We start from the raw sequence: 5,917 nt of genomic DNA on the forward strand, positions 1-5,917 counted from the left end.
TGGAGCATAATGTAATGAGAAGCTTCCAGGCTTTGAAGCTGCAAGGCTATTCATTCCTGTTATTTGTTTAGCTTTTCTTGAGTGGAAGTCATACCTTGGTGTATTGTGGTCAAATTTAGTGGCATTTGCTCCAGTGGTTTTTTTGTTACAAACTGACAATATATATGAGAGAGAAAATTGTTTGACTGAAGTTTCAAAAAAATAATAATCACAAATTGTCTCATGGCAGGCCAACGGAATGGTCCGTGATCCAAATCCCAGGCAATTTCCAATTGAAATAAAGGATCCCCGAGAACACATTCAACCTTGTAAATGGCATTAATGATTGGTTGTTGCCAAGGAGTCGGAAAGTGTGCGGTGGAGCAATGAAGTGATGCGGACAAGTTTATCGCCGCAAGGACGGCCAAGGAAACAGCCGTTCCCGCCTCCAGTAAGACGTTATGGGTCCCCCAGCATCCATACTGGTCTCTTTCCCGTTCACTTAAGAGCGGGCCGTCTTTTGTATTATTCCTGCTGTGGGTGGAAACCAGATGAAGGTCTTTCCTTACTCTATTTCGATTAAAATCTCATCCAACTAAAAGCACTTTTTTCCACGTCCCAAAAATCTCATCCCCAAGGTAGGTTTAGTAAAGTTTTAATTGAAATATAGGAGGGGATTTCAACCAGATATTCAGAAAGAGAGGGAAATGTTCTGCTTTTCTTTAGATTTCTCAGTGAAATTTATGCTAAGAATTGGGTAGAATGAAAATAATAATAATAATAATAATAATAATAATAATAATAATAATAATAATAATAATCTATATATATAAAAGAGTGATGGCATCAGGGCAGTGGACAACAAAACTACAGGCCCCCCAACCTCTAAATTTGACAACACAACCCATCATCCACGGCTCTAGGTTGATACAACAAAAAGAAAAGAAAAATAAAGTCCTAATTAGAGGGAGAGGAATAATTGTTTTTATCCAATTGCTGCCAGTTAGAAGGCTAAGCTCCTCCAATTTGGTCTCCTAGCAACCCAATAAAAAATAATAAAAAACACTAAAAATTAATACAATAAAATACTATAATAACAGAAAATAACTAAAAATAATACAAGAAAATAATAAAATATAATAAATAAAAATATAACTTACAATAAAATTAATAAAAAATTGCAAATAACGTCAAATAAAAGTTACACAACAATTTTTAACCAATACCACCACCACTTTGCCACAGCAACGTGTGACCGGGCACAGCTAGTAATATATAATTTGCTGTGTCATACTGTGTCTTTGTGTGAATAATAACAACTATTATTATAATTATTACAGTAGAGTCTCACTTATCCAACATAAACGAGCCGGCAGAATGTTGGATAAGAGAATATGTTGGATAATAAGGAGGCACTAAGAAAAAGCCTATTAAACATCAAATTAGGTTATGATTTTACAAATTAAGCACCAAAACATCATGTTATGCAACAAATTTGACAGAAAAAGTAGTTCAATATGCAGTAATGCTATGTAGTAATTACTGTATTTACGAATTTAGCACCAAAATATCACGATGTATTGAAAACATTGACTACAAAAATGCGTTGGATAATCCAGAACGTTGGATAAGTGAGTGTTGGATAAGTGAGACTCACCTGTATTATTATTATTATTTATAGTATGACACAGCAAACAAGATAGACATGCTGGATTTCGTTTCACAAAACCACAAGTCGAACACTTCCCAAGTGTCTAGGACTGTGTGATGTATTTTAGGATGATGCGTGCAGATCCCAGCAGGGTGGCCTTTTGCAGTTGGCAGATCGTAATTTTGTCAATGTCTATTGTTTCCAAATGCCGGCTGAGATCTTTTGGCACGGCACCCAGTGTGCCCATCACCACTGGGACCACCTGCACTGGTTTCTGCCAGAGTCTTTGAAGTTCAATCTTGAGGTCCTGATAGCGGCTGAGTTTTTCCTGTTGTTTTTCATCTATGCGACTGTCACCTGGGATGGCAACATCAATGATCCAAACCTTTTTCTTTTCCACAACTGTGATGTCTGGTGTGTTGTGTTCCAGAACTTTGTCAGTCTGGATTCGGAAGTCCCACAGTATCTTTGCGTGCTCATTTTCCAATACTTTTGCAGGTTTGTGATCCCACCAGTTCTTTGCTGCTGGGAGGTGGGACTTGAGGCATAAGTTCCAATGGATCATTTGGGCCACATGGTTGTGCCTCTGTTTGTAGTCTGTCTGTGCGATTTTCTTACAGCAGCTGAGGATATGATCAATGGTTTCATCGGTTTCCTTGCACAGTCTGCATTTTGAGTCATCAGCTGATTTTTCGATCTAGGCCTGAATTGCCTTTGTCCTGATGTCTTGCTCCTGGGCTGCAAGGATCAGGCCTTCTGTCTCCTTCTTCAGGGTCCCATTCGTGAGCCAGAGCCAGGTCTTCTCCTTATCAGCTTTTCCTTCAATTTTGTCAAGGAACTTTCCATGCAATGTTTTGTTGTGCCAGCTGTCAGCTCTAGTTTGTAGTGCGGTTTTCTTGTACTGATTATTATTATTATTATTATTATTATTATTATTATTATTATTATTATTATTATTAATTGCCTTTGTCCTGATGACTTGCTCCTGGGCTGCAAGGATCAGGCCTTCTGTCTCCTTCTTCAGGGTCCCATTCATGAGCCAGAGCCAGGTCTTCTCCTTGTCAGCTTTTCCTTCAATTTTGTCAAGGAACTTTCCATGCAATGTTTTGTTGTGCCAGCTGTCAGCTCTAGTTTGTAGTGTGGCTTTCTTGTACTGGTTATTATTATTATTATTATTATTATTATATTTGGTTAAAAGGTTTTATTATATTATAATATAATGATCAATATTACATGCATATACAATTGTGCACAATCAGTTCCTTTAAATCCATTCCCTGACTCAGTTTACATATCTGTATTAAACAGAGTCAAGGAGCGGAATTGTTGTGCAATGTGATTGCGCACTGTGGCCGTTCATCCGATGCTTCGCATGGTGGTCACCGCTTGCTATATTTTGCACAATTCTGCATTCAGGGCGCAAAGTTCTGCTGTATATCATACACCACATATCAGCATTTGGGTATTTATGATATGATTACGAAAGAGGCCAGATTGAAACCAATGAACCATCAAAGACATCAGAATGGGCCTCAATAAACCACCGCGATCTTTCGGACGAACTAAACCGCTGCAGGAAGTGGCCTGTTGCGACGTTTCAAAGCACAACCCAACCCGGCAAAGCCCCGAGTGAGAGACTTTCAGTGAGATATTTGGGAAAAGGTCAAAAGCGCCAAAGAGGAAGTTGGACTCTTTTCGGCCCAATTAGAAGCAGGTCACGGCATTCGCTGGACTTTCCTCGGGTCTATGAACCCATTACTCATCCCGCGGAAAACGTCGCGAGGGACCTGACGGATGCCATATACGCGTCACGAAACAAGCCGTTAAAACTTCCCGCAAAGGTGGTTTCAAAGCCATCGCGGCCCAAGTTGGCAAATTGCAGGTTTAATTATTCTGCCCGTCGTTCGCTTCCTCTCTCATCTCGGGGCCCCGAAGACCCGGAGACATGTGCAGCCAGTTACGATAATGAGCTTGCGATGGAATTAGGTGTGAGCTGATCTTGGGAGAGATCGTCCTCTCTTTCTCCAAAAACCCCGTTTCCACCTTTCTTTTCATGACATCTGCTCGGCTCCCCCCAAAACCTTAAGGGGGTCGGGGGAAAAAAAAAGGCTTTCTCGTCTATAAAGATCAAAGGTCTTCTGGCCTCTTTCAAGATGTCTATCAAATTTGTTTCCTAATTATCTCTTGGGGTCTTATTTGTGCATTTGGACAAATGCGTTAACTCTTTGATTATCAAAACGGAAGCGCCTTCATCCCAAACGACGGACCACTGAAAAGCTTCCTCCTCCATTTCCAGAAATTACTCTTACGAGGGTTGAATGAAAAGTAATTGTAATACATCTAACGCAGAAATAATCCTTAGAATGTGCTCTTTAACTACCACTATTCATTTTTCCAAACAATCACCGGACCATTGGATACATTTCTGCCAATGATGAACAAGATTTCTGAAACCGTCACGGAAGAAGTTGACACTCTGTTTCTGCAACCAGCGTCTCACAGTTCTCTCAACATCTGATATCCAAGCAAAGCAATAATGTGAAAACAATATCAACATAACATTCAGATATAATAAAAAAATTAAAAACACAAAGACACCGTAGTAGCCAGATAAGGAAGGTAATAACAACGAACATCACCATCAATGGATAAAATGGGGGCGATCAAGTCAAAAGTGCTGGAAGGAGGGGATGAATAAAGGGATGAATCCAAGAGAATTCCCAAGCTGGGAGTAACCCCATCCAACACGGGGTGTAGCCCTAGTAGTAGGAATTATTATTATTATTATTATTATTATTATTATTATTATTATTATTAAACCATTGATCATCTCCTCAGCTGCTGTAAGAAAATCACACAGACAGACTACAAACAGAGGCACAACTATGTGGCCCAAATGATTCATTGGAACTTATGCCTCAAGTACCACCTCCCAGCAGTAAAGAACTGGTGGGATCACAAACCTGCAAAAGTATTGGAAAATGAGCACGCAAAGATACTGTGAGACTTCCGAATCCAGACTGACAAAGTTCTGGAACACAACACACCAGACATCACGGTTGTGGAAAAGAAAAAGGTTTGGATCATTGATGTCGCCATCCCAGGTGACAGTCGCATTGATGAAAAACAACAGGAAAAACTCAGCCGTTATCAGGACCTTCAAAGACTCTGACAGAAACCAGTGCAGGTGGTCCCGGTGGTGATGGGCACACTGGGTGCCGTGCCAAAAGATCTCAGCTGGCATTTGGAAACAATAGACATTGACAAAATTACGATCTGTCAACTGCAAAAGGCCACCTGACTGGGATCTGCGCACATCATCCGAAAATACATCACACAGTCCTAGACACTTGGGAAGTGTTCGACTTGTGATTTTGTGAAACGAAATCCAGCATATCTATCTTGTTTGCTGTGTCATACAATAATATAACAATAATAATAATAATAATAATAATAATAATAATAATAATAATAATAATAATAATAATGATCCAGAACAACCAGCAGAGTGTCTGCTGTGGACTCATCTTGCTGTGTTTCAAATAATAATAATAATAATAATAATAATAATAATAATAATGATGATGATGTGCCGATCACCACCAGGACCACCTGCACTGGTTTCTGCCAGAGTCTATGAAGTTCAATCTTGAGGTCCTGATAGCGGCTGAGTTTTTCCTGTTGTTTTTCATCAATGCGACTGTCACCTGGGATGGCAACATCAATGATCCAAACCTTTTTCTTTTCCACAACTGTGATGTCTGGTGTGTTGTGTTCCAGAACTTTGTCAGTCTGGATTTGGAAGTCCCACAGTATCTTTGCGTGCTCATTTTCCAAGACTTTTGCAGGTTTGAGATCCCACCCGTTCTTTGCTGCAGGGAGGTGGTACTTGAGGCATAAGTTCCAATGGATCATTTGGGCCACATAGTTGTGCCTCTGTTTGTAGTCTGTCTGTGCGATTTTCTTACAGCAGCTGAGGATATGATCCATGGTTTCGTCGGTTTCCTTGGTCCCGGTGGTGATGGGCACACTGGGTGGCGTGCCAAAAGATCTCAGCTGGCATTTGGAAACAACAGACATATCGATCTTGTTTGCTGTGTCATAATAAAATAATAATAATAATAATAATAATAATAATAATAATAATAATAATATACGAAATCCAGCATATCTATCTTATTTGCTGTGTCATAATAAAATAATAATATAAGTATATAGAATTTTAAAAGAATGCCAAGTGTAAGAAGCACAATCACAATGTGTAATCACAATGCAAAGTATAGGATG

This window comes from Anolis carolinensis, unplaced genomic scaffold (genome assembly GCF_035594765.1).
Source record: "Anolis carolinensis isolate JA03-04 unplaced genomic scaffold, rAnoCar3.1.pri scaffold_7, whole genome shotgun sequence".
Lineage (NCBI taxonomy): Eukaryota > Metazoa > Chordata > Lepidosauria > Squamata > Dactyloidae > Anolis > Anolis carolinensis.